We start from the raw sequence: 8583 nt of genomic DNA, 5'->3' as shown, positions 1-8583 counted from the left end.
ACCAATAGCTATCCTTAAAAACTGTGGCCAGGTTTTACAGTGCATGCTTGTAATCACAGTTGAGGCCAGAGGATTCCAAGTTAAGGCCAGCATGGGCAATTTGGAACATAAGGTTAATTTGGTCATCCAGGCACATAAACGTGGGTTTATTAGACCCACATTTATTCTTTAGAATATTTCTATTGATAAATTATTAATTTTAGTTTTATGAGTTTAATTATATTAAACAATGAGTACTTCATAGGAAAAATATCACAAAAATAAAGTATTGCATTTTTTATATTTATTGTTTATAAAAAAAATCAAAATTTTCAACATCAACTGGTTTTTGGTGTGCAAAGTATAAAAAAGAACATCAGAAATAAATTTACATATGAACTACAGTGAAAATGCCAGTAGCACTCTACAAAAAATCTTTACTTCAGTTATCACACCTAAGGCAGTCTGCACAAGTGACAGCAGCATGTTCCGTACACATGCATCGCTTACACTGACAGCATATTCTTTTGTTTTCCTGCTTTTTTACAGGACATACTGGACACCTCAGTAGTGTTGCTGTTTTGCCAGGAGGTTCTTATTTATTATACAGTGTGTAGTTAATAGGAACATAAACTATCAATAAAATAAATTATTAAATTTTGAATATGTGTTATGCGCTTAGAATAGACATCAACATTTTCACATCAGCTGTGTACTTCCTTACCAAACCTAAAAGATAACATCAGAAATAAATTCCTGTATAAACTACAGTGAAAATGCCAATAGAATTTATGGGGTTAATAATATCCTTTAGTTATTGCGGGGTGATCAGGTCGACAATTTCCTGAATGAGTGTACTGTGAAGGCTAAATAAAAAGAAGCAAATGGAATGATTTCAGGGCTCCAGGAGGATCAAAGCCCTCTCACATAATTCATAATTCTCTCAGGGCTAAGACCATGATCTTCTCTGGATCGACCATATTTATTTGGTTATCAGAAGGGAGGGGAGTACTTAAGAAGGGCAGAACCACTCAAGGACTTCGCTAAATAAGGTTTTAAGTTAATCCACTGAAGAATGAGATACCTGAGGCTATAGTCTTTATCTAGGTGAGATCTGATCCAGGTGTCCTTGGCTGTGATCTTGTCTTGTCCTTTGAGGCTTTCTGGCTTTATCCACCACTACAGGTTCTAGTAGGGATTAGTGACTCACAGAGGTTCATTTACTATGAGTGTACCATTTCCAGATAAAGAGCCTGGGCCTTGGATAGATTCACCAGTGAACATGAAAAGCCAATTGATTAAGTCCTGCTCAGGTCTGCTTCGTAGTGGTCTCCATCAAGAACTCTATCCCCAAAATAAGCTGTGCTTCCACTGTCACACCCTAGGCAGTCTTCACACATGACAACTGCATGTTCTATGCACATGTCTCACACACTGACAGCATGTATGCTTAGTTTTCCTTCCCCTTCTGGCAGTCTTGTCACCTCTCTTGTCTTCCTGTTTTGTCAAGAACTTCCTACTAAGTTATACAACCTGCACTTACCCGGGAAATAAGATGTCAATAAAATAAAATGTCAAATATGTAATGAGTGCTTAAAATAGACATCTACATTTTCACATCATCTGTGTGCTTGCTTACAAAACCTAAAAGATAACATCAAAAATAAAAACCAGGTAAAATGCAGTATAAAAACAAACAAATAAGAAATAAGTTTTACTTCAACTGTCACACCCAAGGCAGTGTTCACACATGTCAGCCGCATGTTCCAAACACAAATGCTGCTTACACTGATTGTATGTTTTATTTTCCTATACTTTATTATAGGGAACAGTTGACATCATTTTTGATTTCCTGTTGTCACAGTAGGTCTTTGTAATGCTGCACCTAGCTGTTCACCTATCAGCTCATCCGTGTGCTCCACAATTTTTTGTATAGTTTCCTGGGCAGAAATATTTTGTTTTTCTTTCCTCTGTAAATGATCTCCTGTTCCAGTCCTCTAGGAAGATTTCTCCATGATGTTTTCCACTTGTTATATTCTTTGTAAGCTATCAAACTATTTATGCCACATGCCTCTGTGTTTCAAGTGACATCATCATTACTGCATAACTCATCATCAACGTCTACGCCACATTTGGTTTTGTTGTGGAAAGTTTCCATCTTAGACTTCTGTTTTGTTGAGGTTTCCCTATTAATGTTTCCATCATGATGAAGTGTTGACATCAGCATTACCAGTTTTCTGTTCTTTGTCATATATGAAGCAAATGTTCTATCTTTCTGAAATTCACAGACTGTACTATAAAATTCTCTGCTTTGAAATTGTTTCACTTCATTTGGAATTTTTATTTGTTCCCGTGCTGGTCAACTTGTGCTCCATTAGCAAATGTGACATCAATTGGAAACCAGTAAACCAGTTGTCAAATGTCACATTCTGATTAGTTTGGGAGATGGGAGCAACAAGTCTGTTCACAACAGTATTCAGTTTATTACTATACAAATAAGGACCTGATGGCTGAGTTTCAGGATAAATGTCTAAACTAAAAAATAATAAGTCTTCTTGTCTACAAGAGCATAAATTTTTATGCCACATTTTGACCCATCACTTTTCCATAAATCTTTTACATTTCTGTGATCACCATGAGAAACATGTGCTAAGTACAGCAGACCTATGAATGCTTTCAGTTCAGCTCCTGAGGTGTCATAATAAATACATTTTTGAATATAGTGATTGGTGCATGCAGAACATTTTACTTCCATTTCAGCCTTCGTATCTTTCCCAGCATCTTGTAACATTTTGTCTGTGACAATTTCCAACACTGAATGGCAGTGCTGGCATTCTGTCCAATATCGTTCACCCCTGCCAAGACCCTCCCTACATTTTCAGACTTAGTTCTAACATTGGATCATTCCATTTGGTTGCACGGCCATTTTGCAACATTTCAACTAATCAAATATGTACTCACATTGCTGTTTTTTAATCCTCTGAATCAAAGAGGTCTGCACTCCCTGTGTCTGTATCAGCTGATTCTTGTTCCAGTTCACTGTCACAAGAAACACATGGCCAATGTCAAGGTCATCATCATCATATCATCATCATCCACTCACACCACCCTTCTGCTATGAAAGCCTGTATTTTGCTATAATGGATCATCTTCATCATCCATGCATGTGTAATCTGATGATTCACTTTTGATCTCCTCCAAAACTTGCAAATCTGGTTTTTCATGTGCCATTGTACTGGATGGCGGTACTTCTATCAGAAATATCAAAAGAAAACTTTTTAAAATCTTGGGTCTATTGGATGCTTGGGTAAACATACACAAAACCAGTTAGATGAAGCATAAAGGTGGGTCCAAATAGTATTCTGACACTTTTGCATACATGTATACTCTTTGCCATTCATCATACTAAATGAGAAAACATAGATTGCTTCCTGTATCCCTCAGGGAAAGGTACTGAGATGCACAGCTGGCTACTACAATGCTAAAGTGCAAATTTACAGTAGAAAAGTAAAGGATCAGTCCACTAGACCCAGACTTATGCCCTGAGGATAGAAGACCCTCCTCTAAATGAAAAGGGTTAGGCATGTATCTTGGTGCTCCCTGGGTTCAATTTCCAGTACTACACTATGCTATTAAAACAAACAAGCAAAAGCAACAACAAAACTTTGTACCTACAAAGGAAATCGACCACAGAAAAAACAATAGTTAGAGCTGGGCTACTGTATCCCAGTTTTATTTTGTTTTAATCCACCCCATATTCTGACTGAGGAACAAATATCACAATACTTGTGCTAATGTCTCACAGCTCTATGAGGAGAACCACATGAAATAATGTCATTTTCTACATTAACCAAAATTATTCATTTTTAGTTACTGTCTGTGCTGTTGATTCATATTTTCATAATGATATTTACCACACTGAGTCTTGTGGTATACTTAGTTGCTTGTGTGCTTCTTTCCCCAAGTAGAGAAGACCTTGGTGGAGATAATGTCATACATTTTAAAAACTATATAACATTGTGATTTGAACATAGTAGACATATATATGTTTATTAAAAAGTCCTCTTAGTGGTATAGCTTGCCAAATAAACAGAGTCATTTTTATTACGGTTATTGTTATTACAACTAATACTGTGTGTGACTTTGTTATGTATGATTAATTACATGAGCTTTGGGCATGAACACAAGCAGCCATGTTGGTTGAGGTTGGAAAGGTACAACTGACACAGGGATTGTTCTCATGAGTTCTGACCTCACATATTCTTATTTTCTCTAGAATTATGTCAATCCATTAATATACAATACATTAGATGTGCAAGTACTTTTCTAGTTTATTTGGGTCAGATATGAAATAATCGATTATTATGGAGTCTACAAAAAGCCTTCTAATCTTGTTACCATATGATAAATGAGGTTTATAGAAAGAACTAATTAGGTTCTGATCTCAATTTTGGCTACAACTTTGGGACTTATTTATTTATTCATCTAGCATTTAAAAAGCATTTCAATGTTTCTTTGATGTGTGCTAGACATCATGTGAGGTACTGCGGGGCCACATGGACAGTGGGATTGACATCATTCACTTTGGGGTGGATAGGCAGGACTCTCCATCAGAAGGCATTAGGATAGTCAAACACCTTAGTTTGAATCAACGGGAAAACACAGTTCAGGATCCTTGATCTTAGTTTTACACACTAGGTGAGTTTTATTTCTTAGGGCAACTGGATCTGTGATCTTGAATTAACGCGGTACTTGTAGTATGGAATGTCAGCTGCACTGACTAAAAATCTACCTTTACAACATGTGGGGCTTACACTAAGGAGGAATTTTACTCTAAGATAAAATGTGGGGAAGAGCATAGTTGGGCCATTAGAAAGTGATGGGATTGCCATCGTTTTCATGACTAAACATGAGCAAAAAGCCAAATCCAACTCATATGTAAAACGAGGATATCAATCGTTATTCCTGAATTTCCTTTGAGAATTATATGTATATATTCAAGAAAAATTATGCTACTTTTGCAGTGCTACTGTTGGATTGATAATCAAACTTATTATTGATATCTGTAGATACTATTGATACAGGGGAAATAAATATAACTCCCAACCTGCCAGGCATCAGATACATTGAGCTTGTGTTCTCCAAAACCAAAGAATGAATTCTAAGGAAAAACAGAGGTTAAGAGTAGGAAATATTTATTGAGAGAGAGAAAGAGTGAGAGAGAACTATAGACCCTACTTTACAAAGGAAGTTTTACAGAGTAAAATCACGAGGTGGTTACAATGTTGGACAAAACTATGATTAATCAATATTCAATTTCTTAACAGCTGCTTAGGTGATGCTGATCCCATGGGGAAGCAGGTTATATAGCAAGTGTACATGGAAAGAACAAGGAGCATTTTAGCAAGAGATGAATGAGTGGTCTTGGTCACCCCCCTGGGTGACTGACGCTAATTTATTGTCTCTCTCCCAGGGAGGCATGTAGGCCTGGTCATTTTGTCTTAATTTTGAGGCCTGGCCTCAAATAGATGTACCTTGGGTCACAGCTGTAATGTGTTTTCATCCTCTCTATTGACTTCACCGAGAGTCTTGCCCTGCCTGGCTGCCTATAATATTTTTACCTAGCTTAGCTGTCTACAATACTATTAGATATCGTTGTATAAAACATAAATTAAAATAAGTTTATTCTATTTCTGAAAAGTTACCAGAGTAGCTTCAGTGTCATTCTAAAGTATAAGAAACATGACATATTGCAAAAATATTCATTTCTTTCCCCAGCTTTGAATACATGATATATAGATGTATCCCATTACTTTATGGTGTTTCAGCTGTATCCTTAAAGTATACATTTTTAATTAGATAGGCATTTTTATACCTTCTTTGTGAATCTTTAAATTTACCTTATTATTTCATTTAAAATAAAAAATTAAATGGAACAAGTACGCATGCAATTTCTCTCAAAATACACAGCTTAAAATTTGCATCAAAATAAAAAATCAAGACTGCTTAATTGAAACCTTGACATCATCAACCTCCTTAATTATGTGTTAAAGAGCCTGGCGTCCTGGGGCGACGAATTTAAAGGCAGTGTGCATTCTGAGTGTCTTTGGCATGTGCACATATGCAATTCTCTGAAGGGAAAAAAAGGGCACTGATAGAAAGTAATACTTAAAAATTTTTCTGAATAATAATTATTTCACATTTTCAAACCAGGAAGAGGGCAAGTTTGTCTTTTCAGAAAAATAATGTTGAACAGAGATGTAAGATGGAATGTTTCCCGTGGTTCCAGTGTTCAGATATCACGGAGTGCCTACTTTTAAAACAATAAAAATTTTGATAATAATTGTTACTTAGAAAACACAGTTCTAAAGCTTAACTTCTGGTTGCTTGGATGCATTCTACCTAGACCATGGTGGGTAAATGGGGGAGGAGAGGGTTGTGTATTTCTCGCCTTTCGGGGAAGATACACATTTTGCAGTGAAAGGACTGCTTTTCTTTACATCCTTATTCTTGTTGTCGTCAGTGTTATGTGCCTATTCCTAATTTCTTTCACTAATGTGGAACTCAGCAGCTCTTTGTTCTCACTGTGCCTGTCGTCTCTCTTTCTTTGTGTTGCAGGGATACTGCCACCTGCATCTGCCACTGAGCATGCGGAAAAAATCCTTCAATAGAGTCTTTACTTAGGACTTTCAGTACTATTATTCCACTTCTCCAGGTTTTAGTTATAACCAACGTAGTATTAAAAAAAAAAAAAAAGACAAACTTGAAAAGGTGATGGGAGATACAGGTGGTCAGACAGCTAGGGAGCAAGGTGGGACTCGGGACTCCTGTTATCATGCATATGAGCTAATTCCTGGAAACTCCCACGCTGAAAGAGAAATGCAGAATACCCACCCTGAACTACAGAGGCCGGAGATGTAGACTGACAAAGAAGACACAAATGTTTCCGGGCAGGAAGGCACAACCAATTCTAAAATCAGTAGATACAAAGTACTAGCCCTTTCAGAGGGAGCGGTGTACTGTCACAAAGATTGCTGTGTGCAGAACATTGTCTCAAATGTTGCCACGTGCAGTCCCTGAGGAATGACCTTCACCAGATAGTGAATTATCTGAGGATGAGAACCAGTGGTGTGGACTTTCCTCATAATAAAATCTCAAGCTTTTCTCTGATTGTGCTAAACGCTCACAATGCCAACTTAGTATTAAATGGGTGAAACTTGATTCAGTTCAACTGCTAAAAAGCCTTTTGTTGGCAGGGGGGAAGCAAATTTGCCTATGGTTTCCAAGAGGGAAGAAGTAGTTTTGCAGGCGAGCTCAGAGGGTATTCCATACAGTTTTGTGGTTTTCTGCTTTTTGTCCCAGCAAGTTTGATTTTAATAGGTAGCTGATGACTTAACAGATAAAGCCTTGTTCACTTTTGCTTGTATGTCATCTTCTAACGATTCTTGCCTAGTTTGTTCCTACTTGTATGGCTAGCTCTTAGAATGCTGTCTAGAATGCAACTGGTGCCCAAAGATCTTTTATCTAATGAACGTATGGAGTCTGAAAAAAGCAACCCTTGCTTAATGACAATAAGCATAGATGGGAATCTGTCTATTGAAAAATAAACTTAACACTTGGCTCTTTAGCAGCTGGTGATTGTCCTTGTCTTGGTGTCAAGAATTTCTTCCTTTTTCTCCTCGGCCTTCCCTCTCCCACCATTTTCTTTCTATATTAGTAAATACTGCATTGATAGTATTCTCCTAAAGCCTGTCCGATCTTTTGGGTTCTTGGGTTAAAGTTCCCCATCCTTTCGGTGCTCTAGGAGTTTCAGTAGCTAGTGACTAATAAATAACGGTGCTCTTGGAAATGGGCAAGCCACACTCAGCCCCGGAGCACACTCCTCCGGGGCAGGTATATGCAGTTGCTGTTTAGAAACCCGCCCCTGGCCGAGATCCGCTCAGCGCGCTCTCCCCCAGCAGCCGGAGGAAGTGCCCTTGGCGGGAAAACTCTTCCCGGTCCAATCCTGCACCTGGGGTTAGATGGCCTGGGTGGGTGCGGCGCCCCTCTGCCCAGGTCTGACTGCAGGCCCCGCCCCCTCGGAAGAGGCTCGGCCCCTGGTTGGTCCTCCACCCGGCCCCGCCCCTCCCCGCCCCCGGCCTCTACGCCCCGCCCCGCCCGGGGGCCGCGCTAAAACCCGGAGCCGGCGGGGCCCAAGGGACCGGAGGGTCGCACTGAGCATGTGCAGAGCAGCTCGGTGGCTGCTGTCGCGGCCCGAGGCTGGGCCCGGGTGCTGATGCGAGCAGCCCGCTCGGCCTCGGTCCCAGCGTGGTCGGCTCCCCGGGCCGGGGCGGCGGCAGAGGAGCCGTAGCTTCCGCGCGGCCTCCGGAGCCGGCGGGGCAACGCGCACCCCCGGGCGCCCTCCGGGCCCACGATGATGGCGGAGCAGGTGAAATGCGCCTCGGCGGGGGGCGGCTCCGGAGCGGGCGCGGGCTCGGTGGTGAACGCGGAGCTGGAGGTGAAGAAGCTGCAGGAGCTCGTGCGCAAGCTGGAGAAGCAGAACGAGCAGCTGCGCAGCCGAGCGGCCAGCGCGGCCGCCGCCCCGCACCTGCTGCTGCTGCCGCC

Source organism: Chinchilla lanigera, unplaced genomic scaffold, assembly GCF_000276665.1.
Source record: "Chinchilla lanigera isolate Chin_1 unplaced genomic scaffold, ChiLan1.0 scaffold00003, whole genome shotgun sequence".
In the NCBI taxonomy this organism is placed as follows: domain Eukaryota; kingdom Metazoa; phylum Chordata; class Mammalia; order Rodentia; family Chinchillidae; genus Chinchilla; species Chinchilla lanigera.
This window is presented reverse-complemented; position numbering follows the sequence as displayed.